We start from the raw sequence: 14,888 nt of genomic DNA on the forward strand, positions 1-14,888 counted from the left end.
GCCATGGCAACGAAGGGAAAAAACTGTGCTAAGCGTTGTCAACTGCACCTGTGCTTGCCATTTTCGATCGGTCAAAGCAATCCAAGATAGCAGCGGACGCATCCAGCTTTGCGCTAGGGTCGGCGCTTCTACAGTTGCAAGCCGAGCAATGGCAGCCTATAGTTGCCTATGCTTCGCGTGTGCTAGCAGACGCGGGAACCAGGTACGCGCAGATTGAGAAAGTGGCTTTGGCTGTCACGTTGGCATGTGAATGTTTTCGTGGTTTTATCACAGACTTCGTCGTAGTTGTTGAAACGGACCATCGACCACTTATAGCCATTGCTCAGAAGAACCTGTCAGACATGCCTCCTCGCCTACAGCGCTTCTTTCTGCGCCTCATGCCGCCCAACATTTTTTTGCAGTTCGTCCCCAGAAAAGACGTTGCTCTGGCCGATCCTCTTACAAGAATCAGATGCGACAGCAATGAGCAGTCTGAGAGTGAGCTAGAAGATGTGGCCATCCATGCAGTGGCTGTCCTCTCCAGGCTAGTCTGCGCCACAACAGCCAAGCGGGTAGCGAAAGAAACTAATGAAGACCAGGAGCTAAGACAAGTCATCGAAGCGCTTCGAGGTGGCTGCACCGTAATAGGACAGCTAGCTCCCTTCGAAGCAGAGCTATCATGTGAAGAAGGCATACTGTTGCGTGGCTCTAGAGTTATCATTCGAAAATCCCTGCGAAAAGAAATGCTGCAACGCCTACATGAGGGTCAATTGGGTGTCGGGAAATGCAAGGCAATGGCGATGGCACTGATGTATTGGCCTGGTTTGGCGGCAGAAATGCCCGAGCAGGCTTCAGGTGCGCAACCTGCCGCTGCTTTGCATACAGGCAGCCATGTGAACCGTTGATGCAAAGAAATTGTCCCGCATTACCATGGACTAGGGTCGGCATGAACTTGTTCGAGCATACTGGAAACAACTACCTTGCAGTCTACGATGCCTATTCTAACTGCCCCGAAGTAGAGCCGCTTCCTCAGACTACGAGCCACTTGTAATAGTAAAGCTGGTCATGATATTCATGATAGCTGGTCCTCCGCTTGAAGTATGTACGGATGGCGGACCACAGTTTTTATCGCAGCAATTTCGTGCTTTTGCAAGATAGTGTGAATTTACCCACGTTGTTTCTACCCCGGTTTTCCACGCTCAAATGGATTGCCAGAGAAAGGAGTGAACGTGGGAGAACGTCTCCTTAAGAAGGCGGCATATGCGAATGAAGATTTTCGGATCGGGCTTCTCAATTACAGAACAGCACCACTCGAAGGCGGAAAAGCCCCATGCCAGCTTCTCATGTGCTGGAGGTTTAGAGGAAGGCTGCCTGACTTCCCAGACCATAGTGCACCAGAGGTCAAAAAACACACGCAAGCCCACCCTCAGAGGCGTCCACTTCAAGAGTTGGGCGAACGAGACACCGTTAGGCTTCTGGACAAGACCGGGTGGAGCACGAAGGCCGTTGTGGATAAAGCCGTAGCCCCTCGCTCATACATGGTCCGTACGGAAGACGGGGGTAAGCTTCGTCGCAATCGGCAATATCTGCTCCAAACCAACGAAGAGTTCCAACCGCCACTGCAAACCATTCCTGACTGTACGGAAGATAGTGCTGACGTCTGTGCTTCTGTTCCAGGCCTCGTGGCACCACAACCACAAGAGTCGCAAGGCAACTGGAGCCCCCTGCGTGAAGATCTAATCCCTGCTTTCCACACACCACAAGGGATCCATGCGGCAGGGCAGCAAAGTCCTCTGGCAAACACAAATGTCGAACTGGGCGACGCTGGGCTTCGCCGGAGCACCCGGTTAAGAAAACCGCCCACTCGCCTCACATACGAAAATGACTTTCAGCAAATTGCTTAATAAAATCAGAACTGTCTTATGTTGCTTGTTTGGCTTCTGTTGTTAGAGGGAGAGAGATGTATCGGGCCTGTGAACCAGGGTCCTAAAGATTGGCGACCATGCTCTTTAAGCCTAGCAGCCGGGAGGCTGATATAAAGGCGCAAACGTCCAATAAAGCGCATTTTTACTCTTCAACTCAAGCTCGAAAGTTGTCTGCGTCGGCATGCTATCTTGATCGACACACTCGAGGCGGAGTTTCTGTGCCATTTCAGTTTGTTAGTCGACGTGTGTAACCAAAGACTACAAGACTGCGTCTCACGAAGTCAGGTAAGAGACAAGCCTTCAGGACATTCGCCGCTCAGCCCTACGCTGGCACTCTTCACTCCACTTTCATACTGAACTAATATTCAGAGCTTACGCGCCAACACTATATCGGACTCACAGAGAAGCATGACATGGTCCACCACATCAACACCGTGGGACCGCCGGTGCACGCACGACCCTGTCGACTATCGCCTGAAAAACTACTAGTGACAAGGCAGGAATTCAGGGGGTACCATACGTTGGAGTTGGGTATTATCCAACGTTCTTCCACTCCTTGGGCATCTCCCCTCCACATGGCTGTTAAGCCGTCATGGGAGGACTAGCGCCCGTGTGGGCAATATGGAGCACTCAACATGGTTACGGAGCCCGGCAGGTATTCTATGCCACGTATCCACGACGTACTGGTAGATCTTAATGGTGCCAGAATCTTTTCGAATATTCATCTCATGCGGGCTTACCACTAAATACTTGCTTCACCAGAAGACGTCCCAAAGACGGTCATCTCTACGCCTTTCGGCTGTTCAAATACCTGCACATGCCTATCGGCTTTCGCGATCCACGTCAGACGTTCCAAAGCTTCGTCGCCGGCATTCAACGAGGCCTCGCTTTTTGCCATAACGGCATGGACAGCTTGCTGATCGCGAGCACCACTCTGGAAGAGTACAAAGGGCACTTACGTATTGTTTTTCGGCAGCTATCTGAGCACAGCGTTATCGTTAACGCGGCCAAGGATGAACTCGGAGTGCCCGAGGTACAACTACTTTGTATTGCCATCTCCTACTCCGGAGTATGGCCACAGAAAGTGATACGACTTCCCACAATCAACTACGAAGCGTTAGCTATGTGAATTTATAGGATTCATAAAATTCTATCCCCGCTTTATGGCTAAGTTTGCCCAAATCATAGAGCAGTTTCATATAATGCTGAAGACAGCGGAATATTCTTCAAGTGACCTGCTTTGCGGCTTGGGCGCGGAGAATGGTTTCGACCAAAGCAAGCAGGCCTTGGAAAATGCGGCTCTTTTGGCGCACTCACAACCAGGCACTCCGGAGTGTTTTATGGTTGACACTTCCGTCACGGGTATCGATGCCGTGTTGCAGCAACTCAGTGACGGTAAATGACACCCAAATGCATTTTTCTCAAGAAAGCTCACACCGACTGAGCGCCCCTACAGCGCCTTCAGGGGCGAGCTGCTAGCCGTCTACTCCAGTCCAGGCAACTTCCGTCTTTTCTGGAAGGCGTCCAGTATTTCATTTTAGCTGATCGCAAGCATCTGACGTATGCTCTTCGCTCTCTCCGCTCTGACGTTCGCACACACACTATGCGTGAACTTCGCCAACTGGCATACTTCTCCGAGTTCACGACAGACATCCGCCACGTAAAGAAAAGCATCAATATCGTGGTGGATGCCCTATCGCAGAGTGTCATAAACGCTGTCAACACTCCTGAGGGTATCACCTTCGAAATCCTGGCGGTAGCTCAGGGTGAAGACAAAGAGCTGAAAAGACTCTTAGGGACCAAACCTGTTCTCAAGCTGCAATGGCTCCGGAACCAGACAGCCAGGTTTGGAATCAGATTCCGGAATCAGACGACCAGGTTTGCTGCGACACCTCCAGAGACAACTCACGCCCCTCCGTGCCTGCTAATCTACGCCACTGGGACTTCCTCTCACTTTCCAAGCTATCACATTCAGAAATAAAATCTGCGCAAAAGTTGATACTCTGGCCAGGTATCAATCGGGACGTTCCTAGCTGAGCAGGAGGCTGCTTGTCATGTCAGTGCGCCAAATTCCACCGCCACACTTTGACACCTGTGGCAAAGTTCGCACCTCCTGACTCACGCTTAGACAATGTACACCTCTACATTGTCGGAGCGCTACCGCCTTGCCAAGGACGCATGCATTTGCTGACATGCATCCACAGATTCACACGCTGGATAGAGGCCGCACCTATGGTGGACATCACTGCTGACACCGATGTCCACGCCCCTTTCTTGCGCCACCAGGTTGCTCGTTTTGGTGCACCTTCAATAAAAAGGACGAACCGTGGAAGACCGTACAAACTTCCACTTTATCCCAGTATCATGCGTTTGATCGGTCCTACACGCATTAGAATAATCGCCTACCGCCGTATTAGCAACGGCATCGTGGAGCGTTTCCATTGCCTGCTGAAGACTGCGTTCGCTGCGACAGACGAGCGCAGCTGTATGTAAGCACTACCACATGTTCTCGTGGATGTCCGGACAGCCGTCAAACCAGACATAGGCTCAGCTTCTGAATGACGGGGTTTTCATTACTTTTGGGTTTGCATCTAATGCTGGCTTGTTTTTTCTACTTGTGAGTGACGTGTTTTTACTCATTTGTTTTGGCTGACAATCTAACGGTTGCTTGCTTTATATTCCTGTAAAAGACGGGGTTCTTCAAATTCTTGTTCGCTTATCATCCTATGCTGGCTTTCTTTCTCAACTTGAGAATAATTGATTTTGTGTGACCATATTATGCCGACTTGCTTTAACAGCTTTTGAGCAAAAACCTTCTTGTTTTTTTGTTTTCTTTTTAGATAACCATCTAGCGCTGCCATACTTCCTCACTCTGTAGATGAACTGATTATTCTTATTGCTTGTGAGTGATGTTCTAGCGCTGGCTTCCTTTTTCATCTCGTGAGTGCTGGGATTATACTCATTCCCTTTGAGCGAACATCTCATGCTGGATTGCCTTCTCAGCTTGTGAAGGAAGGATTTCTTCCATTCTGTTTAGATGACAATCTAACGCTATCTTTTTTCTCAGTTTGCGACTGACGCGGCTCTAAATCTTTTTGGGTGAACATCTCACGCCGGCCTGCTTTCTCAGCTAGAGAATGGTGAGATTCTTCTAATTGTTTTGGGTGACTCTTATGTTAGCTTGCCTTCTCAGCTTGTGAGTGAAGTGGTTCTGATTTTTTGAGGCTGACGATATCTACACGTGAACTTATTTATTCCTTGAGGGTGAGCACTCCTCGCAGTCTAAAAATATTTTTGCTCAAGAGCAGGACGTGCCTGCACGTATCGGAAGTTTGTGGAATGTTATCGATGGTTCTGATAAGACACAGCTGTTATAAACTTTTCTCTTGCGGGATAATAGCAACCTGCTGTTCATGATCTGAGAATGCCTGCCAAACGCAGGCATTCTATCCGCTGTCTGTCGTCGTCGAATATTGTGTAATCTGATTGCATGTAAGCGCGACGCGAACCGTGTGGAACTTTCTGGAAGACACGCGTACACCAGCCATTAGTCTGGAACGTTCGACGGCTCATGTATGAAAGCTCACGCGCTTGACCCGCAGATCAGATTTCGACGATCGCCGGCTGTGTTCGCCGCTAAAGTTGTGCTTTAGGTGTCGCCTGTTTTTGTGGACACAGCTACGCCCAATAAAAGTAAGTTTCATCGTTCACAGTATTGCTACTGTGTTCTTTCCCAATACTACTGCGTGACAATATAATGCGTTCTTTAATGAAGGTGTCCTTGAAGATCAAGTGAGCATCCCGCCTCCCTCCAGCATAGTTCTTTCCGTCGACATCGAAACACCGGCAGACGTATAAGGCGTCATAGAGGGCGACCAACATCTATTTCTTAACCGTGAAATTTGCGTCGCAAAAGAGATCGCTCAAATGCACAGAGAGAAAGCTAAAGTTATACGACAAACTTCCGCCAGGAGTTCAAGCACATCAACAAGGGCAGACGAATGCGTACATCGAGGAAATTGTGGAAACCAGCAATGCGTTTGCCCTCTCTGGCTCTGCCGCATCTACCCTGACGACCATAGATTTCGAACCAGACTTCGACATAAATCCAGGTCTACCCATGATTAGGCAGCAACAGCTTAGAAGTCTGCTCCGACGGTACAAAGCCTGCTTTTCGGCAATATCGAGGATTCGACAAAGACCAGACGCAAAACATCGCATATTAACCGAACAGTGCGCTGGACCACTAAGCTAGAGCCCTTACCGAGTTTCGACTCGAGAACGTGAAGCTATAAGACAACAAGTCGACGAAATGCTACGTGACGACATGATCCAGCCGTCTAAAAGCCCGTGGGCATCTTCAGTTGTCTTATCGAAGAAAAAGGACGGAACCCTAAGCTTCTGCGTCAATGATTGTCGACTGAACAAGATCGCTAAAAAGGGCGCATACCCCCTACCACAGATAGACGACGCACTGGATCGGCTCTTTAACACTAAATACTTGTCGTCGGTGGATCTCAAGTCCGGCTACTTGCAAATAGAATTCGACTAGAAAGATCGCGAGAAGACCACCTTCGTCATGCCAGACGGCCTCTACGAGTTCAATGTCATGCGATTCGCACTGTGCTCGGCGCCTGCAACGTGCTCGGTGCATCAAAAGGCATCGGGACGATGCCTTTCGAGAAGGGGCTATTGACACGTGAGATTATTCATCTTTTACGGGTGAGCGCTCTTCAACATCTAACAAATGTTTTCACTCAGAGCAGAACGCGCCTGCATGTATTGGAAGTTTCTGGAATGTTATCGATGGTTGTATCCGCCGTTTGTTGTCGCCGAACCCTGTGTAATCTGATTGCCTGTATGCGTGACGGAAACGGTGTAGAAATTTCTTGAACACGTCCAGGCACCAGCCTCTACTCTGGAACGTTCGATGGCTCATATATAAAAGCTGACGCGCTTGACCTGCAGATCAGGTTTCGACAATCGCCGACTGTGTTCTCCGCTATCGTTGCGCTTTAAGTGTAACCTGTTTGTGTGGGCACAGGTTCGCCCAATAAAAGTTAGTTTTTTGATTCACAGTATTGTTACTGCGTTCTTTTCCAGCACTACTACGTGTCAATATAATGCTCGACAAAGAATGAAATAGTCCAACTAAAAAGATCAGATAGCATTCGCGGAACTGTCAAAACTGACCAACAAAAAGAATATCAGGGACATGCAAAATTCTAATGTGAGAAAAACTCAGGAAGCAGTATTAAATGGGGGCAGCATGAAATCAGTGACACAAAAACTTAGAAGAGCAGAGTAAGGTCATCAGCAATCTCGAAGAAATAGTAAAAGCAGTGGAAGAATTTTGTACTCACCTGTATAGAGCCGAGAGCAGCCACGATAGCTCCTTCCGAAGTAGTAAGGAAAACATACAGAGGCTCCTTCTGTAACTAGCGATGAAGTTAGAGGGGCCTTGCAAGACATGAAACGGGGAAAAGCGGTTGGAGAAGTTGGAATAAGAGACGATTTATTCAACGATAGAGACATAATGGCTGAAAGACTCGCAGCGCTTTATACGAACTGTCTGTCGGCTTAAACGGTCCCAAAGAAGAGGAAGAACGCCAACATCATACCAATCAACCAAAAGGGAGACATTAAAGAATTGAAAAATTATAGGCTGATTAGCTTTATATTTATATAAAATATTCACCGAGATATATTCCAATAGAATAAGGGTGACACTGGATTTCAGTCAACCATTTGAAGAAGCAGGCTTCAGGGAGCGATGCTCTACAATCGATCACATCCATGTCCTCAATGAGGTAATCGAGAAATCCGCAGAGTACAATCAGCCTTTGTATATGGCTTTCATGAACTACGAAAAGGCATTTGATTCAGAAGAGATACCCGTAGTCACAGAGGCATTACGTAATCGAGGAGTACAGGCTGCGTACGTAAATATCTTGAAGAATACCTGCAGACATTCCACAGCTACCTAATTTTACACAAGTAAAACCACATATAAAGAAAGGGATCATATACATATAAAGAAAGGGATCAAACAAGCAGACACGATCTCTCCAATGCTATTCACTGCGTGCTTGAAAGAAATATTAAAGCTTTTAAACTGGGAAGGCTTAGCCGTAAGGATCAACGCCGAATATCTCGGAAACATTCGGTTTCCAGAAGATAGTGTCCGGTTCAGCAACAATGGGGACGAGTTACAACAAATGATTGATGACCTTACGAGAGAGAGTTTAGGAGTGCGGTTCAATATTATTATGCAGAAGACAAATATAATGATCAATAGCTGGGCAAGCGAACATGAGTTCAGGGTTGCCAGTCAGGCTCTGGAGTTTGTGAAGGAGTACGTTGACCTAGGTCAATTGCCACAGGAGACCGTGACCATGCGAAAGAAATTTACAGAAGACTAGGAATGGGTTGGAGCGCATACCGCACACATTACTGATCCTGATTGGAAGCCTACCATTAACATTAAAAAGAAGGGAGCACAATTAATGCATTTTACTGGTGCTAGCATACGGGGCGGAAACTTGGAGACTGACAAAGAAGCTTGATAAGTTAAAGAGCGTGCAGAGAGCGATGGAACGAATATTAAGCGTAACGTTAAGAGAAGCAAGAAGAGTGATATAGCCGATATTCTAATTGCCGTTAGAAAAAGAAACTAGAGTGGGACGTGTCATGTAATGCGTAGGTTAGATAACCGGTGGACCATTAGGGTTACAGAATGGGTGCAAAAAGAAGGGAAGCGCATTCGAGGACGGCAAAAGACTAGGTGGGGCTTTGAAATTAGGAAATTCTCAGGCGCTAGTTGGAATCAGTTGGCGCAGCAGTGTGGTAATTGGGGATCGTAGGGACAAGCCATCGTCCTGCAGTGGGCATATAAAATAGGCAGATGGTGGTGATGATGAAGATTACGCGATAATACTGGCTTTTTTTCCATACTTGTTAACGAAAAGGCTTTCTCTAATTATTTTGGGGTGAGTATTTAAGGCTGGCTTGCTTTCTTAGCAGGTGAATGATGGGGTTGTCCTAGTAATTTTTGGTGGCCATCTAATCCTGTTTTGGTTTCTCAGCTTCTGAACTATTCCGATGTTCTCACTTTTTTAAAAAGCTGTCTTGCTTTCTCAGCTGCTAATCGACAAGGTCCTTCTCATTCTATTTTGGTGACCATCTACTGCTAACGTATTTCTCAGCTTGTGAATGATGAGGTTGCTTGAAATCTTTCAGAGTGAGCATCTATCGCTGCTCAGCTTTCTTGCCTTGTGAATGACGGGACTCTTCTAAATCTTTTTGACTAACCGTATAATTGTTCTTTTCTCAGCGTGTGAATTATGAGGTTGTTTGAATTATTTTCAGGCGAGCGTCTAACGTTGGCTTTATTTAACAAATTTTGAATGAATGGCTTCTTATTCTTCATGTCTGGCCATCTAATGCTGGCCTGGTTTCTCATCTTCTGAGGGATGAGGTTGTTGTAATTGTTGTTTTGGTCGAGCATCTAACGTTTATTTGCTTTATCAGCATAAAAAGGTTGGGAATATTCCAATTCTTTTTGCGTGAACATCTAACGCTTGCTTGGTTTCTGATTTTGGAATGACGGGGCTCTTTCAATACACTTTTGATGACAATATGATGCATGCTTGCTTTCTAAGATAGTGAAAGGTGAGGTTGTTCCAATTTTTTTCGGGCAAGCGTCTTACTTTGCCTTGATTTAACTGCTTGGGAATGAAGGGCGTCGTCTGATTCTTTATTGGTGATCATCTAATACTGTCTTCCTTATTCAGCTTGCGAACGATGAGGTTGATCTATTTCTTCCGCAGTGAGAATCTAACCATAGCTTGCTTCCTCAGCCTACGTATTACAGGGTTCTTTATTCTTTTTGGCTGACCATTTAATGCTGGCTTTTTTTTCTCGGCTAGCGTACGCGATGCTAACATTCATTTGTGTGTGCATCTAACGCTAACTTGCTTTCTGGCCTCGTGAATGACGGAATTCTTTAATTATTTTTCGGGGACCCTATAAGTCAGGCTTGCTTTCTCAACTAGTGAATGATGAGGTTGAAATTCTTTTTGGACTAGCATCCAATGTTAGCTTTCACTGTGAATGAAGGGCGTGTTTTTCTTTATGAGTGACCATGTAATGCTGGCTTGTTTCCTAATTTTCTGAATGAAGAAGTTGTAGTAATTCACTCTCTGTGGCGATGATATGCTGGATTCCTCTCTCTTCCTGCAAATGGCGAGGTTCATTTATTTCTCTACGGGGGACTATCTTATGCTATCTTGTTTTCTCATCTTGTGAACGATTGGGTTGCTCTAATTTTGGGTGATGAGCATAAATCGCTTGTAAATCAGGGGGTTGTTAAAATATTATATTGGCGACCATCTAAAGCAAGCTGGCTTGCTTTGTCACCTTGTGAATGATGGGGTTAATGAAGTTCATCTTGTTAAAGATGACGTTGTTCTAAATTATTTGTATAGCGCATCTAACCCTAGCCTGCTTTCTGAGCTTGCGGATGATGGGGTTGTAATATTTTTCGGCGAGCATCTAACGCTTCCTTGTTTTATCCCCGTATGAACGATGGTTTTCTTTGAACTAGTTCTTTTTGACCATCCAATACTGGCCTGTATTCTCAGCTTGTGAATGATGCGGTTCTTTTAATTCTGTTTGGCTGACCATCTCATGCTGACTTTTTCTCTGAGCTGGTGAACGACAACATTTTAATTCTTTTGGATGGGCTTCTGAAGCTAGCTTGCTTCCTCGCGTTGTAAATGACGAGGTTCTTGTAATTCTTTTTGGCTGACCGTAAAATTCTGGCTTGTTTAGTCAACTTTTGAATGATGAGGTTGCTATAATTTATTTCGAGTGCGCATCTAACCGTAGCCTGTTTTCATAGCTAGTGAATGACGGGGCTGCTATAATATTTTTCGGGGATCATTTAACGCTGACTTGTTTTTTCACCGTATGAACGATGGTTTTCTTCGAGCTCATTTTTGTTACCATCTAATGCTGGCTTGTTTTCTCAGCTTGTGAATAACCGGGTTCTTTTAATTCTGTTTGGTTGGCCATCTCATGTTGGCTGTTTTTCTCAGCTTGTGAAGAACTACATTCTGTAAGGAAGAAGAAGTGCGCCGTGCCGAGCTCCGCAGCCGGATCGCCAGCGCTACTGAAGTGGGGCTCGGGCTAGACGCTGTTCCTGGTGTGACTGGCTAAGCCTACGCTGCTGCGTCTTCTTGTCCGCGTCCTTCGTGTCGTCCACAGCCGTGTCGGACTTCTTTGCCATAATTGGTGCAGGTTTGCTGGGTCTCCTGCAATCCTGGAATTGCGCAGCCGGACTCTCCCTGCCATCATGACCACCGAAAGCGCCACGAGCTTACCACCACCTGCTCCCCAGTCTACCGTATGCCCCGGCACATTCCGCCAGCGGGACCCTCCTATCTTCAGCGGCACTGACGACCATGACATTGATGACTGGCTCTCATCATACGAACGCGTCAGTCGGAACAACAAATGGGATGACATCACTAAATTGACCACCGTCCCTTTCTACCTCACCGGAATTGCCCACTTGTGGTTTCGGAACCACGAAAGTGAAGTCCCAAGCTGGACGATGTTCAAGACAAAGTTCAGCGAGGTCTTCGGCCGCCCCGCTGTTCAAAAGCTTCGTGCCGAACAGCGTCTGCAGTCGCGCTCTCAGCAGCCTGGTGAGAACTTTACCAGCTACATCGAAGATGTCATCGATCTCTGTAAACGCGTCGATGCATCCATGACTGAGTGCAATAAAATCAAGCATATTATGAAGGGTATCGACGAGGACGCGTTTCAGATGCTCATCTCAAAGAGCCCCTCTACTGTTGCCCAAGTTATTGAACTGTGCCAAAGCTATGACGAGCTCCGCCGTCAACGCCTCCTCACCCGCCGTCCTGTTCCCCATCAGGAATCGTTGTCCGGCTTCACCTCTCCTTTTCCAGGTGCCACCCTCCTCTCGCAAATCAAGACTTTCGTCCGGGAAGAAGTTGCTCGCCAGCTCTCCCTCATCTCCAATCCACCGGAGTCAAGTTCGTCCCTTAGTCCGACCCTACGAAAAGTTATAGAAGAACAAGTGTCCGAGGCCCTTCCTCTGGAACGGGCGCCTCCACTCACCGCCCCATTGACTTACGCCGTCGCACGACCACGACCACCGACCTTCCGGGCTCCGCCTCCAATGCCTAGCCCTGTTTTTACCCCCACGCCACCACGACCTCCAGTCCATCGAGTAATGAATCCCTGGCGTACAGCGGACAATCGGCCCATCTGCTATTCGTGCGGTATTCCCGGTCACGTTGCACGCCTGTGCCGCCGCCGTCCACTTCATCCACGTGACGACCCACGCACCGCCGCGTACGACCATCCGTTGCCTTACGCTCGTGACCGCGATTTACCCCATCCCCGCCAAAGCCTTCGTCAAGTTTCTGACCGCCGTTCTCCTTCCCCTCGTCGTCGCTCGCCCTCCCCGATGCGTCCACGTCCCTCTCCTGCTGACACGGAAAACTAAGTGGCGCAGTTCCTGAGGCAAGAACTGCGTCATCGCCGCAACGCTTAAGCCCTCTTCTTTCGCCGCCTAACGTTATTGATGTCGCTGTTGAAGATGTCTCTGTGCTTGCCCTCATTGACACAGGTGCCGCCATATCTGTAATTGCCGAAATACTTTGCCGCTCAATACGAAAAGTCACGACGCCTTTCTTCGGTCCTTTACTCCGCACGGCCACAGCACAGCACGTCCAGCCGGTGGCTGCGTGTACCGCCAGACTTGAAATTCAAGGTGTGCTCTACACAGTCGAGTTCGTCGTTCTTCCCCACTGTTCCCACGATATTATTTTAGGTTGGGACTGTCTCTCCCGTCACCAAGCTGTTTATTGATTGCTCCCGTGCAGAAGTCGCCTTCTCTTCGCTTGGCAATGCCATATTTGATGACGTTTCGCTTTCCTGCACCAAGTTGTCCCTCACTGACGACATCCTAATACCTCCACACGCATCCGTTCTGGCATCTGTATCCTGTTCCGTTGCCTCCGACGCCACCGTACTCTTTATACCTTCGACTGCTTTTGTTCATCGCCACCTCTCACCACTCCCAACTGCGCTGCTTGGCCTTCAAGCTGGCGCGACTCACCTTCCTGTATACAATTACTTCCCGTTCCCGATTACGTTGCTTCGCGGTGAATCTCTCGGCACTGTGGAGCCTTACGACACCATTACCGCGTTGCAACTTCCTATTGGATCGTCAGAAGTCAGCACCCTCTACTGTAGTCCCGTGACTGCACATCGCCTGAAGACGTTTTCAACCATGTCATCGACAATGCCTTAAACCCCAAGCAACGCCATGACCTTCTTCGTCTCCTCGAGAAATTTCGTCCTGCTTTTGACAGCCATACCACTTCTCTGGGCCGAACGACGACTGTATGTCACCGGATTGACACCGGTTCTCACTCACCGCTACGGCAGCGACCATACCGCGTATCGTCGACCGAACGGCGCGTCATTGGCGAGCAAGTAGGTGACATGCTAAAGCGTGGTGTCATTGAACCATCCGACAGCCCATGGGCATCGCCAGTAGTTTTAGTTAAAAAGAAAGATGGCTCGATCCGCTTTTGTGTAGATTACCGTCGCCTAAACAACATAACCCGAAAGGATGTTTATCCATTGCCGCGGATCGACGACGCCCTAGACTGCTTACAAGGCGCAGAGTTCTTTTCCTCCCTCGATCTGCGCTCTGGTTATTGGCAGGTGCCTATGGCTGCAGACGATAAGCCTAAAACTGCTTTCATCACACCAGATGGCCTATACGAATTTCGTGTGATGCCATTCGGACTTTGCAACGCGCCCGCGACTTTTGAGCGGATGATGGACACTATTCTCCGAGGCCTCAAATGGAACACGTGCCTGTGTTATTTGGATGATGTAGTAGTGTTTGCACCCGATTTTCCTACTCACCTTCATCGCTTGGAGCAGGTTTTACGCTGTCTCAGTGACGCTGGCCTCCAACTAAACCTGAAGAAATGTCACTTTGGCGCACGCAAGCTGACAATTCTCGGACATGTCGTGTCGAAGGACGGCGTTCTCCCTGATGCCGCTAAGCTCCGTGCTGTTACAGAATTCCCGAGGCCAACGTCACTAAAAGACTTGCGCAGTTTCATTGGCCTCTGCTCGTATTTCCGCCGCTTTATTCGAAATTTCGCTTCGATTATGGCACCACTGACAGAGCTTCTTCGAGGAGACCCCAATCTTTCCTCATGGTCCCCGGCTTGCGATCATGCCTTTGCGACGCTACGTCGCCTCCTCACAACACCACCGATACTACGCCATTTCGATCCAACTGCTCCCATAGAAATCCATACGGATGCTAGCGGTGTTGGTCTTGGCGCTGTGCTCGCCCAGCGAAAGCCCGGCTGCCAAGAATATGTTGTTGCTTACGCGAGCCGCACTCTGACGAAAGCTGAAGCCAACTATTCCGTCACGGAAAAAGAATGTCTCGCAATCATCTGGGCCATCACAAAATTTCGCCCATACCTGTACGGCCGGTCCTTCGATGTCGTTACCGATCACCACGCACTTTGCTGGTTGTCGTCTCTCAAGGATCCTTGCGGCCGCCTAGCCCGGTGGGCACTGAGGCTCCAAGAGTACGATATCCGGGTTGTCTACCGCTCAGGCAAGAAGCACGCCGATGCCGATGCTCTTTCGCGCTCGCCTGTCCACGCCGACATTGTCAGTGTGTCCGTCCTAGACGACCCACTTCTCCCATTCGCTTCTGTCGACATGGCTTTGGAGCAGCGCAAGGACTCCTGGATTTCATCTTTGATAGATTACATCTCCAATTCACCTACACGCCCACCATCCCGAGCGTTACGCCGACAAGCTTCGCACTTCGCCATCCGCGACGGAATTGTCTATCGCCGTAACTACAGTTCCGACGGCCGCAAATGGCTGCTTGTAATACCTCGG

This window comes from Dermacentor andersoni, chromosome 3 (assembly GCF_023375885.2).
Source record: "Dermacentor andersoni chromosome 3, qqDerAnde1_hic_scaffold, whole genome shotgun sequence".
Taxonomy (NCBI): Eukaryota; Metazoa; Arthropoda; class Arachnida; order Ixodida; family Ixodidae; genus Dermacentor; species Dermacentor andersoni.